The 18847-nt window shown below is 45.1% G+C and overlaps 1 protein-coding gene across 6 annotated transcripts in view; it reads right to left on the bottom strand.

Annotated features, from left to right (window-relative positions):
• nlrx1 (NLR family member X1) overlaps positions 1 to 18847 on the bottom strand; it is a 75967-nt gene that overhangs the window by 43841 nt on the left and 13279 nt on the right. Inside the window, exons 1-2 of one of the 6 annotated variants that reach the window (XM_060846962.1) lie at positions 17643 to 17677; positions 17073 to 17223 (exon numbers count right to left, since the gene is read on the bottom strand). The exons of 1 other annotated variant lie outside the window; for it this stretch is intronic. The gene's annotated coding sequence lies outside the window, so the exon portion shown is untranslated. Of the gene's footprint in view, positions 1 to 8653; positions 8704 to 8932; positions 8963 to 10051; positions 10324 to 17072; positions 17224 to 17642; positions 17836 to 18847 lie in introns of those variants that run through there. 4 more of the 6 variants (XM_060846961.1, XM_060846963.1, XM_060846960.1 and 1 more) reach the window with 4 other exon arrangements.

The following is an 18847-nucleotide window of genomic DNA, read 5'->3' on the forward strand; positions in this document are numbered from 1 at the left end:
TTTTTTAAATGTTACAAGTATTTCCACACATTGCAGGACCTGTGAGGACACAGCTCAGCTTGCCTTTAAAGTGGAAACAATCTTCAGATACCCCTACAAGTTTGTACAACACACTCTAATTGCCTTTATTCAATTTTCTTTAAAGCTACCAACAGAGTTTGGGGTTCTTGTCTCGGCTTTCTGGGGTACCTCAGCCACATGCTGACTCTTTACCCAGCTACAGAAGGTTCACGTGCTACTGGGTCCTCAAATACAATCCAGTTGTGCTGCAGTGAGACACTCATTTTATGACAAGGAGCAACAGTAGGGAGTGAAAAAAATGATCCAACCAATTTCCTCCCTTCATCCACAAGTACTGAAAATAATATTTGCTACTTTGTCGAAGCTCTCAGTATAGGGCAGGAATTGCACTGACACTTTCTTGGTTCGATGGTTGGGTGTGACATTGTCAGTCGGCATGACGCACTCTGCCAGAGGGTACCTGGCTTTCACCAGGAATTAACTTGCTGTTTCTCTAGCAACGGATCTTAGACACAGTCATTCCAATTAGGGCATTGGATGAATGCACAGAGAGTTGAGCAAGAGGTGGAGCAATACTCTTATAAGGATCATAACAAGGTCTAGATGGTGCCACCCATGATAATCCTGTTTCAACTTGTACCAGAACGGTAGATCCACAGGACACAGCCTGTTCTGAAAGCTGGAGCATGGTGGAGTAATTGCAAAAGCACAGAAACAATATTCCAGTCAGCGGTCAATTTGGACCAAGCTCCTAGCAGTGAGAGTGGAAGGAGAGTTAATGTTGCTTCATTCAAATGCAAATTTTAGGAGACACAAACTGAAACATGATGCATGTATGGCTTGGAAGGAACAGATGACTTTAGACTGACTCCCTGATGGTCTAGTGGTTAGGATTCGGCTTTTTCACCGCCACAGCCCGGGTTTGATTCCCGGTCAGGGAACAGTTGCTTTCTTAAATTACATTCATTAATGTATTAGCTTGTCAGGATGGCTGAGTGGTCTAAGGTGCCAGATTCAAGGAGTGTTAGTCCTTGCCTTACATCAAGGCTAGTGAATAAGGGTGGCATGGTGGCTCAGTGGTTAGCACTGCTGCCTCACAGCACTGGGGTCCCAGGTTCAATCCCAGCCTCGGGTGACTGTCTATTTGGAGTTTGCACGTTCCCCCCCGTGTCTGCATGAGTTTCCTCCAGGTGCTCCAGTTTCCTCCCACAGTCACAAAGATGTGCAGGCCAGGCGAATTGGCCATGCTAAATTGCCCATAGTGTTAGGTTTAGGTGCATTAGTCAGAGAGAAATGGGTCTGGGTGGGTTACTCTTCAGAGGACTGGTGTGGACTGGTTGGGCCTGTTTCCACGCTGTAGGGAATCTAATCTAGTCAAAGTTCTCCAATGTTCTGGAACTATCTTTCGAAAAGCATTGTAGGTCAACCTACAGCACATGGACCTATTTAAAGGCGGCAGTTCACCCCCACCTAGGAACTGGCAATAAATGCTGTCCAGTCAGCAATGGCCACATCCCATGAGCGAATTTAAAACAAAAATCAGGTTTTCCATACCTCATTTCTGAATCATTTCTAGCCTCATTCAGATTAGTCATTGATCAATCAGTAACTCCTTTGTCATTGTATCATGCAACCACCAGGATTGTGGAAGGAGTATAGAAATAGATGGGACTTGGGCTTCCAATGTTGTTGTTATTTAAATGGGAGAGAGGACATTTAGTTTAATACACCCACACCTCCTGGACTTCACTATTTGTGGTATTATTCCTTAGTTTACTAATCCAGAGACCCAGGTAAAGTTCTGACAACTCAGGTTTAAATCTTGCTGTGGCAGATGAGATTTGAATTCAATCATTTTCTTAAAAATCTGGAATGAATACTCTAATGATGACCATAAACTATCATATAGACTCGAGTAAAAGTCAATCTCTTGTAAAAGTCGATCCCTAATTGTGGCCAAAAGGTCTGGAATTTTTCATATATCTCGGGAAAAAGTCAACCCTTCTTCTTCACAGATAACAGATCAACATTTGTGAGTCATGTTATTATCCTGTACATAAACGTTACGATGAGGAAATGAATTTTCTTTTTAAACTATTCTGTGATTTGATGTACAATTCACACCAATTTGGCACACAAGTTTAAGACGCATCAGGGTCAGAGTCAGGTGTCAACAAACCTTGTGGAATACAATCTGAGGTTTTGAAATTTCTTCTTCATTTTGTGTAAAAACTCCCCCCCCCCCCACCCCAGAAAAAAACAAATAACATAGGGCAGCATTTAAACTGAAAATGATTGAAGTCGCAGAGAACACAAAATGATTGTGTAGCAGCAAGAGAATTTTGTGTTTTAGGGAAACTAGTGAGAGACTGGAGAAAGCTATCAAAGCAACTTCAGACAATGCTGAATCAAAAGTATGCCAACAGAGGTGAACTCAGCAAGTGGCCACAATGAGAGAAAAAAAGTTGTTGAGCGGGTACTTGAAAATCGTCAAAGTGGAAAATGTGAAGCCACCTGAATCCACGTGTAAAATGAATTAAAGAAGGATGGAATTTTGGATTTTAAGGCAAGTGTAGAATGGTCCGTAAGGATCATGAGAAAGCATGACTTAGTACTTCGGCAGAGAACTAAGATTGCAAAAAGCTGCCTGCTGAAGATAAGATATTATGGTTTCACCAGTGTGTAATCAGAAATTGGCAGAAGGAATGCTACAGGTTATCATGCACTGGAAACATGGACAAAATACCTATTACCGTCGACATGTCGAAGAATCAAACGGAGAACCAAAAAGGAGGAAAATCAGTAATGGTGAGAACCACCGGCCATGAGATAAAGTAGGTTTACTTCAGTTCTTTCTTGTACGGCTGATGGCATGAAGCTACAACCAACGGCTGTTTTTAAAGAGAAAAACTTTACCAAAGGAGACAGTTCCAAAAGGAATTGTCATCCTTGTGCAGCCACGAGGCTGGATGCAACTTCAATAGTTCTCAGTTTAAATGCTGAAACTGCATTTGTTCAGCATCTAAAAGCAAAAAAGTTGTTTGTTTTTTTCTAGAGGGAATTTTTACACAGGATGAAGAAGAAATTTCAAAACTTCAACTTGGTCTCTGACTGTATGGATTAAGGAAGTTTGGAATTTATGAACTGGGTGGACTACACAAGGAAAAGAGTTTGCTCGTCTGGGACCAGGTTCGATCCCATCTAATGAAGAAAGATGGTGCCAACAACCAATCACATGACAGTGACGTAGCTGTAATTCCTGGCAAACTCACAAATGTTTTGTAACCAACATATGTTGGTATCAATAAACCAGTTAAGGACACGATGAGGACAGAGTGGAATAACTGGACGGGTGATGCAGAAAAGCATACGTGAAAGGAGACAGTAAGCAGGCTCTATCACTGCCACTGATCTCTGAATGGATTGTTGGTTCATGGAAGGAAATAGAAGCTCACATTATATTCAATTCATTCAAGAAACATGGAATTTCGTATCCAATGGATGGTCCAGAGGACAATTCTCCATGGGATAACACGGATGAAGAAAAAGCAGATGATGTGCTACCACAAACTACACACAGCGAGGGTGAACAGCATCGATACGGTCTGATTCATCCTGATGTTTATGAAGCTTTATTCGTTCTGACGGAGTTGAACAGTGTAATTTTTGTTTCTCTTGTCTTTATCTGGTAATTCGTTGTGTATTTTTCTTTATTTGTTGAGAGATCAGTTGGGCTTCTGCTAATGAGATGGTATTTTGGACTATAGCATGAATTTCAGCCCCCCCAGAAGTACAATCCATGTAATAGTCAACCCCATAAATTTAACCTTACGAACAGTCTAAAAAATTCAACGTTTATGTGAGTATATACAGTGTTGTCAATTGTGAGAAAAACTCAACTGGTTCATTAGCAGGGGAAAGAAATCTGCCATCCTTATCTGGTCTGGCCTACAATTGACTCTAGACCTACAGTAACGTGGTTGACTCCTAACTGCCCTCTGGGCAATTAAGGATGGGCAAGAAATGCTGGTGCAGCCTGTCATGCCTGCATCCCTACAAATGAATGTAAAAAAAAGTAGCTATTGCAAATACTCAGCAATTAATTGAATCCAAAATTAGAATCATGTTTATTTTTACTCTTTGAGCTGTCATCGTGCTTCATGTTGGAACTGAATTTATGATGTTGCAATCCAGTTCCAGCTTTAAGCATGTGTGGGAAAAGATCCACCCCCCTGCCTACCCACAGCATGACCTCTGGGACACCTGGACCAACCAACCCAACCACCCCATGGCTCAACATTCAACTCCCCCTCCCACTCCACCAAGGACATGCAGGTCATTGGACTCCTCCATCGCCAGACCATAGCAACACAACGGCTGGAAGAACAGCACTTCATCTTCCACCCAGGAACCCTCCAACCACAAGGGATGAACTCAGATTTCTCCAGTTTCCTCATTTCCCCTCCCCTCACCTTGTCTCAGTCCCAACCCTCAAACTCAGCACCACCTTCCTAACCTGCAATCTTCTTCCTGACCTCTCCGCCTCCACATCCACTCTAGCCTATCACCCTCACCTTAACCTCCTTCCACCTATCGCATTTCCAACGGCCCTCCCCCAAGTCCCTCCTCCCTACCTTTTATCTTAGCCTGCTTGGCACACTCTCCTCATTCCTGAAGAAGGGCTCAAGGCTGAAACATCGATTCTCCTGCTCCTTGGATGCTGCCTGACCTGCTGCGCTTTTCCAGCAACACATTTTCAGCTCTGATCTCCAGCATCTGCAGATCTCACTTTCTCCTGGCTGTTTCAGCTGAGTCAAATTTCTCTTCCGCGATACTGCCGTACTAATAAACTGCTTGTTAATTTCACTCCCATCTGAGGTTTATGATCTCTACTTAATGTCTCCGTCAGCATGTAAACAGCCTGACCAGCTATTAAAGAATGGAAGAGCCTTGCTCTCTGAGTGACCCAACAATGCCCCAGCAACATTCAGGCTTCAGATCCCAGGCCCTGAGGTAATCAGAGAAACACAAAGGATGACGAATCCATCCCCTCTCACTTCACCCATATTTCCAAAATAGGACAGAAGGGAGAGACAAGGAGGAAATTGGAGAAAGGAAGATAAAGGTGGGGAGGGTAAAGAGAACTCGAGGAAGAAATGGCCAGTATTCATGTGCAAACTTGTGCTCAAATTCTCATGCCTAAAGCTTTTCAGATCAGAATTTAACATTATCCCAACATAAGAGAAATAGGTGGGGGTGGGGTGAGGTAAAACAGACTAATTTCGAAAATGGATTATTAATTTCAGGTTATTACAAATCCTGGTTTTAACAGTTCTCTCAACAAACAGGTGGTTTTATACAAAGCTGATAGAGAAGCCTGCCATGAGGAAACAGGACAACTCCCTTTTCTGTTCTCACTTTGATGGGATAAGGGTGCTGTGGGGTTGGAAACGTGTGTCAAATTCCACGCTGAGTGAGATGGCAATAAATTCAACATTTCAGGATGCGAAATCTGTTTTTAAAAGGATTCAATCATGGTGGAAAAATGCAAGAGTAATTATAACGACGAGATTGAAAAGTCAACTATATCAGAACTGCATCGAGTTTGAAACGGTAGGAAATAACTTGACACAAATACTTTGACCTCTCCAGCATCTTTCACAATCTCAGAGACATTTACAGCACAGGGGGCCATTTGGCCCATCACATCTGTGCCAGCCAAAATTCTGACTAGATTGCTTACAGTGTGGAAACAGGCCTTTCAGCCCAACAAGTCCACACTGACCCTCCAAACAGCAACCCACCCTCCTACATTTACCCCTTCACCCAACACTATGGGCAATTTAACCTGCACATATTTGGACAGTGGGAGGAAACAGGAACACCCAAAGGAACCCATGCAGAGACAGGGAGAATGTGCAAACTCCAAACAGACAGTTGCCTGAGGTAGGAATTGAACCCAGGTCTCTGGCACTGTGAGGCAGCAGTGCTAACCACTGTGCCACATGTCAAGGGGAACTACAATCGTCCCCTTTTACTGACTAAATCTGACTGATTAGGTGCAAGAGTTTCTAACCTGGCCACCCTTTGAAGCAGTGAGTTCCAGACTTGCACCACTCAGTTAAAATATTTCTCTTACATTGAAATGTTGAAAATAGGTGTAAAAGAAGGCCATTCAGCCCTTTAAGCCTGCTCCACCATTCAATATGATCATGGCTGATCATCCAACCCAGTCCCTATGATCCCTTTGACTCACAATTCCCCCTTTAGCCTGCTACCTCTTAACTCAAAGTTATTGACGTCTCTACAAATGGGGAAAGTACTGTTACATCCTCCTTATTCATGTCCCTCAAAATCTCACACCTCTGTCAGGACCCTTCTCGTACTGTCCAAAAGTCAATGAAGTGGTGCAGAAAAAATTTACAAGGATGTTGCTAGGGTTGGAGGATTTGAGCTACAGGGAGAGGCTGAACAGGCTGGGGCTGTTTTCCCTGGAGCGTCGGAGGCTGAGGGGTGACCTTATGGAGGTTTATAACATTGGAGGACTCTGGGCCTATACTCGATGGAGTCTAGAAGGAATGAAGGGGGATCTAACTGAAACATACAGAACCCTGAAAGGCCTGGACAGAGTGGATGTTGGGAAGATGTTCCCATTGGTGGGAGAGACTAGGAGAAGAGGACACAGCCTCAGAGTAAAGGGGAGACCTTTTAGACGGAGATAAGGAGAAATGTCTTCAGCCAGAGGGTGGGGAACCTATGGAATTCACTGCCACAGAAGGCTGTGGAGGCCAGGTCATTGAGTGTATTTAACACAGAGATGGATAGGTTCTTGATTGTCAAAGAGATCAAGGGTTATGGGGAGAACGCAGGAGAATGGGGTTGAGAAACTTACTCGGAGAAAGTGAGGTCTGCAGATGCTGGATATCAGAACTGAAAATGTGTTGCTGGAAAAGCGCAGCAGGTCAGGCAGCATCCAAGGAGCAGGGGAGTCGATGTTTCGGGCATGAGCCCTTCTTCAGGAATAAGGAAAGTGTGTCCAGCAGGCTAAGATAAAAGGTAGGGAGGAGGGACTTGGGGGAGGGGCATTGGAAATGCGATAGGTGGAAGGAGGTCAAGGTGAGGGTGATAGGCCGGAGTGGGGTGGGGGCGGAGAGGTCAGGAAGAAGATTGCAGGTTAGGAAGGCGGTGCTGAGTTCGAGGGATGCGACTGAGACAAGGTGGGGGGAGGAGAAATGAGGAAACTGGAGAAATCGGAGTTCATCCCTTGTGGTTGGAGGGTTCCCAGGCGGAAGATGAGGCGCTCTCCCTCCAACCGTTGTGTTGCTATGGTCTGGTGATGGAGGAGTCTTTCGTGGAGTGGGAGGGGGAGTTGAAGCGTTGAGCCACGGGGTGGTTGGGTTGGTTGGTCCGGGTGTCCCAGAGGTGTTCCCTGAAATGTTCCGCAAGTAGGCGGCCTGTCTCCCCAATGTAGAGGAGGCCACATCGGGTGCAGCGGATGCAGTAAATGATGTGTGTGGAGGTGCAGGTGAATTTGTGGCGGATATGGAAGGATCTCTTGGGGCCTTGGAGGGAATTAAGGGAAGAGGTGTGGGCACAAGTTTTGCATTTCTTGTGGTTGCAGGGGAAGGTGCCGGGAGTGGAGGTTGGGTTGGTGGGGGGTGTGGACCTGACGAGGGAGTCACGGAAGGGATGGTCTTTTCGGAACGCTGATAGGGGAGGGGGAGGGAAATATATCCCTGGTGGTGGGGTCCGTTTGGAGGTGGCGGAAATGACAACGGATGATACGATGTATATGGAGGTTGGTGGGGTGGTAGGTGAGGACCAGTGGGGTTCTGTCCTGGTGGCGGTTGGAGGGGCAGGGCTCAATGGCAGAGGTGCAGGAAGTGGAGGAGATGCGGTGGAGAGCATCGTCGATCACGTCTGGGGGGAAATTGCGGTCTTCAGGTTTGTTGGAGGCTGTGTGGAGCCACGGGTCTGTGTTTTAGCCAGACATTCCGGGTCGAGGCCCACTCAGAACACATGCTTGTTGCCAGCGCAAGTCAAATTGGCAGGGTTCGAAGGTGGGGCAGCTCAGCATGAACATCCCATGGGAGGGGGGATGCGGGTGGGGCAGCTCAGCATGAACATCCCATGGGAGGGGGGATGGGGATGGGGATGGGGATGCTCAGCATGAACAGCCCAGGGGAGGGGAGGGGAGGGGAGTTGATTTCTGTTCCAGCTGATGGGGATTCAGATCCATTCTGGGTCAGGCCTGTCATGCTCAGCTGTCTGTCTACCTGAGGAGGTACTGTAGGTGAAAGGGTAAATATTGAGGAGAGCCTTCTCTGTGCTAGTGCCCTGTGAGGCGGCATGCTTTAACACCTCATCTGAAAATCCATGCCTCGGACATTGCAGCACTCCCTGAGAGCAGGCATTACCTCCCGCACCACAGGAGACTGGGGAGAATAACAACGACGTACAGGAACAGAGACGGGGGGTGGGGGAATGACATTTTTGTTTAAAGCAAACATTGAGTGCTCGTTCTCATCTGACAACCAAAGGGATACAACTTTTGACATGAAAACTTCAGGCAAACTTCTTACAGTTTACGAAACTACAGCTAAAACCTTTCAGAGCAGTTCCAGAAAGTTACCTTGGGTTAACGGTTTCACTGTGGCTCTGCACTGACAGCAGGAACTGGCTCTGCACAGAGTGAGAGAGAGAGAGAGTTACAGCTGATCTCAGTCAGCAGCCGGAGTCCCAGTCACACTGAGACCAAATCTGACCCAGGGCTGCACTGACCTTGCCTGAAACTGACGGGGCTCTGGAATCCTCCTCCAGAGACAGACCTGGTTAGTTAAGGGCTGCTTCGTGGTTAGTTAGTGTTGCTTTCTAGTTAGCAAAACCTCCTCCCGTGCAGTTGCAGACTTACCCTTAGTTTTGTTCATCACGAACTTCCTGCCAAATCTGTGCAGCACAGGAAACTACATACACCAACTTCCTAAATTTGGTTTTGCTTTTTTTTCTTTCCTCCTGCGTGTAGATGAATTCGGTACAGCCAGAGGCCTTTCGGCCCTTTTGTGTGTGTGTGTATCTCTGGTGGAACCATTCGCTGAGCCACTCCCTCCCCAGGGTGCTGTAAATCTGTGATACCGAGTTTACTGCTTGAAGATAATCTCTGGCAAATCTTTGACCACAACAGCTACACTTTCGGATTTGTTTTGAATGTTGCCAAGTCTTTGAAGTTGATAATTCATTTAAAATTGTCCTGGAGAACCCATTCAGAAAATGAGCATTCATTCATCACAGCTTCAAGCAACATCCGAACAGGAATAACATGCTCAAATTCTTGATTACAGCTCACTGCCTTCAAAAATAATCTGTCGATATTTTAAATTTCCCGGTCATTATCAGACTGGAAACAATAACTCGCTTGCTCTCTCCACAATTGCTGCCAGATCTCTAGCAGTTAGTTTCCACTGGGATAATGAGACACCTCTGGAACAGGTGGGACTTGACTCAAGGTTAAAAATCACACAACACCAGGTTATAGTCAACAGGTTTAATTGGAAGCGCACTAGCTTTCGGAGCAACGCTCCTTCGTCAGGTGGTAGTGGAGGGCTCAATCCTAACACACAGAATTTATAGCAAAAATTTGCAGTGTGATGTAACTGAATTTATACATTGAAAAATTGATTGTTAAGCCTTTCATCTGTTAGAATACAGTGATAGTTTCACTTCTTTCATGTGTAAATCACAAAACCTTTTTTGAAAAAAGTTGCATTCTCAGGTTAGCTGTTAACAATGGTGTCTGTGTGTGTCTGTCTAGGTTGGGGGTTGTGAGTGTGAGAAAGTATATGTGTGTGTAGTGAGCGCAGAGTGTCTTAAGTCTGTGAGGGGGTGCATGTGTGACTGTGGGAGTGTGTGTGTCTATAAGGGTGTGTGTGGGTGTCTGTGTGAATGTGTGTCCATGTGTATAGGAGTGCCTGTGTGTGTGTGTGAGTGTGTGTGTGTAGGAATATCTGTGTGTGTGTAGTGCAATGGTGATTACCTGTAATGTGACATGAACCCAAGGTCCCAGTTGAGGCCCTCCCTATGGTACCGAACTTAGCTATCAGCCTCTGCTCGGCCACTTTCCCCGCTGCCTGTCCTGAAGTCCACCTTGGAGGATGGTCACCCGAAGGTCCGAAGTTGAATGTCCTGAAGTGTTCCCCAATTGGGAGGGAACCCTCCTGTCTGTTGATTGTTGTGCGGTGCCCATTCATCCGTTGTCGTAGCCTTTGCTTGGTTTCCCCAATGTACCATGCCTCCGGGCATCCTTGCCTGCAACGTATAAGATAGACAACGTTGGCTGAGTCACATGAGTACCTGCCATGTACAAGGTGGGAGGTGTCCCCATGTGTAATAGTGGTATCTATGTCCACAATCTGACACGTCTTGCAGCGTCCACCGTGACAGGGTTATATGGAGTTGTCCTGAGAGCCAGGCAGTTTGCTACGAACAATGATCTGTTTGAGGTTTGGCGATTGTTTAAAGGCGAGTATTAGAGGTGTGGGGAAGGTCTTGGTGAGGTGCTCATCCTCGTTGATAATGTGTTGCAGGTCACGAAGAACATGGCGTAATCTTTCAGCTCCTGGGAAATACTGAACAACGAAGGGTATCCTGTCAGTTGCAGCATGTGTCTGTCTCCTGAGGAGGTCATTACGGTTCCTTGCTGTGGCACATTGGAACTAGCAGTCGATGAGTTGAGCACCGTACCCCGTTCTAGTGAGGGTATCCTTGAGTACTTCCAGGTGTCCGTCGTTCCTCCTCATCTGAGCAGATCCGGTGTATGCGTAGGGCTTGTCCATAGGGAATGGCTGTTTTAATGTGTTTTAGGTGGAAGCTGGAGAAGCGTAGCATTGTGAGGTTGTCTGTGGGTTTGTGGTAGAGTGTGATGTTGATGTGTCCATCCTTGATGGAGACGCACGTGTCCAAGAATGAGACAGACAGTCGAGAGTAGTCCATGGTGAGTTTGATGATGGGATGAAACTTGTTGATGTCACTGTGTAGTTTTATCAGTGACTCCTCGCCATGGGCCCAGAGGAAGAAAATGTCATCAATGTACCTGGTGTGTAATGTTGGTTGAAGATCCTGCACAGAGAAGAAATCTTGTTCGAACCTGTGCATAAAAATGTTGGCATATTGGGGTGCAAATCTGGTCCCCATGGCTGTTCCGTGTGTCTGGATGAAGAACTGATTGTCAAAGGTGAAGACGTTTAGATTAGATTAGACTTACAGTGTGGAAACAGGCCCTTCGGCCCAACAAGTCCACACCGACCCGCCGAAGCGCAACCCACCCATACCCTTACATTTACCCCTTACCTAACACTACGGGCAATTTAGCACGGCCAATTCACCTGACCCGCACATCTTTGTGACTGTGGGAGGAAACCGGAGCACCCGGAGGAAACCCACGCAGACACGGGGAGAAAGTGCAAACTCCACACAGTCAGTCGCCTGAGTCGGGAATTGAACCCGGGTCTCTGGTGCTGTGAGGCAGCAGTGCTAACCACTGTGCCACGTGATCGAGGATAAAGTGGATGAGCTTTAGGATGGTGTTTAGAGATTGGCAGTTGTTGGTGTTGAGTACTGAGGCTGTTGCCGCGATGTCATCATTGTGGGGGATGCTGGTGTAGAGTGCGGAAACGTCCATTGTGACAAGGAATGTTCCTGGTTTGGCTGGTCTGTGGGTGCATACATTCATGTAGAACTCTGAGCTCAAAAACTGCATAAATTTATGTAAAACTCTGTTATCTCACTTTTTAGATTAGAATCAATCTAAACATCAGGTCCTAGACAGAGAACACAGGGGGCTAACACCTTCAACATATTGTCTAGCTATCACCATTGTTAGCAGCTAACCTGAGAATGCAACTTTAAACAAAAGGATTTTATGATTTACACATAAAGGAAGTGAAACTATCACTGTATTCTAACAGATGAAAGGCTTAACAGACAATCAATTTTTCAATGTATGATTTCAGTGACATCACACTGCAAATTTTGCTATAAATTCTGTATTATGATTGAGCCCTCCACTATCACCTGATGAAGCAGCGTCGCTCCGAAAGCTAGTGTGCTTCCAATTAAACCTGTTGGACTTGGTTTTGTGTGATTTTTAACTTTGTACACTCCAGTCCAACACCGGCATCTCCATATTTTGTGGGGTGAATTTGTACTTGCAGAGTTACATTATACTTTGCTCAAAAACTGCATGCATTCATGTAAATCTCTGTTATCCCACTTTTTAGATTAGAATCAATCTAAACATCATGGCATAGACAGAGAACACAGGGGGCTAACACCTTCAACATATTGTCTAGCTATCACCATTGTTAACAGCTAACCCGAGAATGCAACTTTTAAAAAAAGGTTTTGTGATTTGCACATGAAAGAAGTGAAACTATCACGGTATTCTAACAGATGAAAGGCTTAACAATCAATTTTTCAATGTATAATTTCAGTTACATCACACTGCAAATATTTGCTATAAATTCTGTGTGTTAGGACCGAGCCCTCCACTACCACCTGATGAAGCAGCGTCGCTCCGAAAGCTAGTGTGCTTCCAATTAAACCTGTTGGACTATAACCTGGTGTTGTGTGATTTTTAACTGTGTACACCCCAGTCCAACACCGGCATCTCCAAATCAGGACTTGAGTCAGGTATTTTGGTCTAAAGGTAGGGACACTGCTACTGCAACACAAGAGATAAATAGTAGCGTTTTTCATTTCCTTTGAAGATGTTTATTTATTAGTTATTAAACTAATGGAAGTGGGCAGACCAATAGTCAATGTTTTTCCAATTGGACAATGAAGGGTCTGTATACTTTCTGATTGTTTCCCACCCCCAGAGGATGGGTGATCAACACTGGGACAGGGGGAGTGGGAGCAGAGAGGTTGGAGGTCATGATTAAGTACTGTGCAACATCCCCAGCCAGCCACATAGCTGGAGGTCTAAGGGAAGAGCATCTGGTCAGCAGATGTTAAGAAGGATGTGAAGGTTTTGCAGAGATTCAGGAATAATAACTGAATATATTGGAATAATTCCTGAGATGAGGGAGTTCAGTCGGGAAAATGAGAAGAACCTAAGAACGAGGAGCAGAAATAGGCCATTCAGCCCCTTGGAGTCTGCTCCAGCATTTAGCATGATCAGGGCTGATCTCATGGAGTCATACAGCACGGAAACAGACCCTTCGGTCCAACCAGTCCATACTGACCATGTTCCCAAACTAAACTAGTCCCACCTGCCTGCATTTAATCCATATCTCTCCAAACCTTTCCTACTCATATACTCATCCAAACGTCTTTTCAATGTTGGAATTGTACCCATATCCACCACTTCCTCTGACTGTTCATTCTACACATGAACCACTTTGTGTTAAATCTCTCTCCTCTCACCTTAAAACTATACCCCCCTGGTTTTGAACTTCCCCCACCTTATGGAAACAACACCTGCCATCCATTTTATCTATACTCCTCATGATTTTATAAACCTCTATAAGGTCACCCCTCAGCCTCTTGTGCTCCAGTGAAAAAAGTCCCAGCCTGTCCTTATAACTCAAACCCTCCATTCCCAGCAACATCCTGGTAAATCTCTTCTGAACCTTTTCCAGGTTAATAATATCCTTCCTAATGCAGCGTGACCAGAACTGGACACAGTACTCCAGAAGAGGCATTAGATTAGATTAGATTACTTACAGTGTGGAAACAGGCCCTTCGGCCTAACAAGTCCACACTGACCTGCCGAAGCACAACCCACCCGTACCCCTGCACTTACCACTTACCTAATACTATGGGCAATTTAGCATGGCCAATTCACCTGACCCACACATCTTTGGACTGTGGGAGGAAACCAGAGCACCCGAAGGAAACCCACGCAGACACGGGGAGAACGTGCAAACTCCACACAGTCAGTCGCCTGAGGTGGGAATTGAACCCAGGTCCCTGGCGCTGTGAGGCAGCAGTGCTAACCACTGTGCCACCGTGCCGCCAAGTAATTAGAAACCTAACTCCATTTTCCTGCCACTCCCCAAAACCCTGCAATCACTTACTGATTAAAAATCTTTCTCTCCTTTAAATGTATTCAGTGTCTAAGCATCCACCACACTCTGAGATAGTGAATTCCACAGATTCATGACTCTTAGAGAAAAGGAAATCTTGCTCATTTCTGTTTTAAATCCACTACTCCTTATCCTAAAACTATCTCACTTTAGATTGGTCCACTAGGTAAAACATCCACTCTGCATCTACTTTGTAATCCCTTTCAACATCTTTTATACCTCAATTAAATGTCCTATTATTCTTCTAAACTCCAGAGAGTATAGGCCTGAACGAATCAATCTCTCTTTATACATACTCATACACATACTCCCCTAATCTCTGGAATCAATCTCGTGAACTCCTCTGAACAGCCGTCTAATACAATTACAAGAGGGTTCTGCTGGAAAAGCACAGCAGGTCAGGCAGCATCCGAGGAGCAGGAGAATCAACGTTTCGGGGATAAGCCCTTCATCAGGAATGAGGCTGGTTATTCCCAGTCCTCACTTTCTCCAATACAATTTTACCCCACCTTGAGTAAAGAGTCCAAAACTGTACAAATACTCCAGGTGTGGTCTTACCAATGCCATGTACAGTTGAAGCAACAAATCCCAACTTTTGTATGCTATTCCTTTTGCAATAAATACCAAAATTTCATTTTAGAAGGCTGAGTTTGTTTATCTGAGAGTGGAGAGGGTAGAGGGAGATTGGATCGAGGTTTATGGTCATGAAAGGTTCTGACTGAGGAAAATAAATTGTTTCTGGTGGCAGGGGGGTCAGTAAATCTGTCAATGGAGACAGATTTAAGATAATTGACAAAAGATCTACAGAAACCTAAACACAGAATGGTTATAGCAAGGAGATAGACTCTTTGGCCCTTTAGGAGAAAGTGAGGACTGCAGATGCTGGAGATCTGAGCTGAAAATGTGTTGCTGGAAAAGTGCAGCAGATCAGGCAGCATCCAAGGAGCAGGAGATTCGACGTTTCGGGCATAAGCCCTTCTTCAGGAGATGGCATGGGGTCTCAGTGGTTAGCATGGCTGCCTCACAGATCCAGGGACCAAGGTACAAATCCAGCTTCATTCCTGAAGATGGGCTTATGCCCGAAACATCGAATCTCCTGCTCCTTGGATGCTGCCTGACCTGCTGAGCTTTTCCAGCAACACATTTTCAGCTCTTTGGCCCTTTACTCTTTATGACTGTGAGGTCATGCATTTTAGTTGAAAAAAATGGGCAGGCAACCTATTATCTAAACGGGGAGAGACTTCAGGGTGCTCCAGTGCAAAGGGTTCTAGGCGTCCTCATTCATGAGTGACAGAAAACTAGCATGCAGCTACAGCAGATAATAAAGAAAGTGAATGGAACGTTGGCTTTTATAGCTAAAGGAATAGAATATAATGGTAAGGAAGTGTTGTTGCAACTATACAAGGTATTGGTGAGACCGCACCTGGAGTACTGTGCACAGTTTTGGTTCCCTTATTTAAGGAAAGATGTAGGGCATTGGAGGCAGTTCAGAGAAGCTTCACTAGATTGATCCCACAGGTGAGGGGTTTGTCGTATGAAGAGGGATTGAACAGTTTAGGGCCGATACTCTCTGGATTTTAGAAGAATGAGAGGAGATCACATGGAGGATATTCAAGATGATAAAAGGTGTGGATAAGATAGGCAGGAGCAAATGCTTCCCCTTGTGGGGCATTCTAGGCCGAGAGGTTATAGTTTTAGGCTAAAGGGTACCAAATTTAAAACAGTGGAGAAATTACTTCTCCCAAAGGGCTGTGAATCTGTGGAAGTCACTGCCCCAAAGTGCGGTGGATGCTGGGTAAATTTAAGGAGGAGTTAGACAGATTTTTAATTGGTAATGGGTTGAAGGGATATGGGAAGAAGGCAGGAAAATGAGGGTGAGGAGTGTATCAACCATGATCGATGGGCCAAATGGCATAATTCTGCTCCTCTATCTTTTGAACTAATGGCCCATTGTGCCTGTACTAGCTCTCTGTGGAACAACACGCCTAATGCTACTCTCCTGCCTTCTCCCTGTAAGCCCACACATTGTTCCTGTTCAGGTTAACAGTCTGAATCCCTCGATTGAAACTGCTTGCATCAGATGCTCAGACCCCAACCACCCAGCACATGCATTGTAAGTTACAAAGTACTGACAGGGTTAGACAGTGTGGATGCAGGTTGGAGGTTTCGGGGATATGATCTATAAATAGGGTGATTTTATTCCTGATGAAGAGCTTTTGCCCGAAACGTCGATTTCGCTGCTCCTCGGATGCTGCCTGAACTGCTGTGCTCTTCCAGCACCACTGATCTAGAATCTGGTTTCCAGCATCTGCAGTCATTGTTTTTACCTTGTTGCCACACTGGACTGAGATGAGGGGAATGTTTTTACTCAGAGGGTTGTAAATCTTTGGACCTCTCAACCTTGGACGATGTTTGGGTGTTTCTAAGGTGGAGAGGACTTGATTTCTGATCACCAAAGCCATAAAAGATAATGAGGATAGCATAGGTAAAAGGCATTGAGGTGTTCCATTAGTCACGATTGTATGAGATGGTGGACTATGCTCAAGGGGCTGAATGGCCTACTCCTGTTCCTATGTTTCTGCCTGGCATGTGGTGCCCAGGTCTTGAAGCAATATCCCAGTTGAGGCCAAGCCAGTTCTCCCATGACTTTCAGTATATCGTTGGCAAAACTCATGTCCTGAACATCCAGGTCAGTCCCAGTAAAATCCATCACAAGGAGCAGGATCCAACTAATGATGGAACAAATTACTGCAGACTCTGGAATCTGTACGGAAAACAACAAATGCTGGAGATTACAGTGGGTCGGACAGCATCCACGGAGAGAGAGCGAGCTAACATTTCGAGTCGAGATGTCTGATGAAGTCACTATAACTTGCTCTCTCCACAGATGCTGCATTTTTTTGCTTCCGAACAATGATCCTGAAGAACTCCGCTGTAAACCTTCCTCCAACACAGAAAACAATCGCTCACCTGTTCCTGTCAGTGGAACACGGCTAATTTTGTACCCATGTTGCTTTTGCACTGTCCATTCTAATTTGGCATCAAGTTATCAGACAAATTAGGTGGGTGGGGTTAATATAACAGCCAGCCATTAACAGTCTTGAATAGCTCCCTCCAGCTTCTGTATACAGCAAGAAAAAAATAAAGTTGTAACCATAGTGTTCATTACCACAGTCTGTTATAGTTCACAGCCAAAGATCAAACAACTGGATATGTGGGTCATTCCCCAGGGTGTGTCTCTGAGGGGGACAATCAGGTTCCTTTTAATAGCATTGAGAAGCTACTCACTTGGGAGCTGGACTTCGGTAAATTAGGATTAGATTTTATTGTTAGGTGTACTCTTGTATAGGAATGTAATGAGTACAGTGAACTGGTTATAAAATCACCATTGTTGAGATTTCCAATGCTATCTGGAGTGAATCATTTTTACTGCACACGAGATCATACAAAACCTCAAATGTATAGATTCAAGATGCAATGTTTAACATACAGCCCAAGACTGACAGCACCAATTTACAATGAAATACAATCTGACTCTACCTTCCTTCTAAGCAAGATTCAGGCGAATGTCTTTAGGTTCTAAAGGCAGGGATACATCCAGGACGAGAAAACAGACCCATTTTTTTAAAGAAACAAAACTTTACAGGAGAGAGGCTGCTGCTTCTTGATCCAGTCACATGAGTGAAAGACAGTTCCTACGCTGTTCAAGGGCATGAAAGGATTTGAGGTGACGTGGACTGCTGCTGCCAGGCTCAGTACTTCCATCTGCTGGGCTAGAGACAAACTTCCTCTTGCCAAAGATACTTGCAATTGTATGGACTTCACTTTGGTTTCAACATCTCCACATTATGGCTGCTTCTTTAATATTTTTGACAAAAAACCTGATGAAGGAGCAGCGCTCCGAAAGCTAGTGCTTTCAAATAAACCCGGTTGTGTTGTCTGATTTTTAACTTTGCTGAAAATGTGTTGCTGGTTAAAGCACAGCAGGTTAGGCAGCATCCAAGGAACAGGAAATTCGACGTTTCGGGCCAGAGCCCTTCATCAGGATTTTTAACTTTGTCCATTCCAGTCCAACACCAGCACATCCAAACCTTTTCTCAGCTTGTATGTGCTGGTAACGGAACTGGAGTATATAGGGTTCCAGGTAAGATGGCCTTTCTTACCACATATCCTTCTGTTTAATAAAGGCTGTTGCTGCTCACTCACCAAAGTGCATCTTAAAGACCATAGAGCCAGCCAAGTGGCTCTAAGCAGAGCCATCTTTCAACTCACTCTTATGTACCTTCTCTCTCAGATTAATACAAAAGATCCCACAGCTGGGTAGTTCTCCCATCTATCCTGGTCAATATTTATCCCTCAAATGATGATGCTTTAGCTTGTTGGCCATTTATCTCAGTGTTATTTCTATGCATAGATTAATTGCTTAATTTCCTACATTGTAACACTGACCACACTACAGTCACAAATTGATCGGATTCCCTCTAACTAGGGGAAAGTGGGTCTCGTGGAGGTTCAAAGGGCAAGTATTCCAATTATTGCCTCATCTTTCTCAGTCGTCACTTCCATGTGGATGCATCAAAAGCCCATGAATGACATTAAACAATTCTCCCTTATTCATCTTGTCATAGAATCCCTATAGCCTGGAAAGAGGCTATTCAGCCCATCAACTCTGCACCACCCCTCTGAAGGGCATCCCCCTCCTAACCCTCTAACCTTGCATTCCCCATGACCAATCCACCCTAATC

Source organism: Hemiscyllium ocellatum, chromosome 29 (genome assembly GCF_020745735.1).
Source record: "Hemiscyllium ocellatum isolate sHemOce1 chromosome 29, sHemOce1.pat.X.cur, whole genome shotgun sequence".
Taxonomy (NCBI): Eukaryota; Metazoa; Chordata; class Chondrichthyes; order Orectolobiformes; family Hemiscylliidae; genus Hemiscyllium; species Hemiscyllium ocellatum.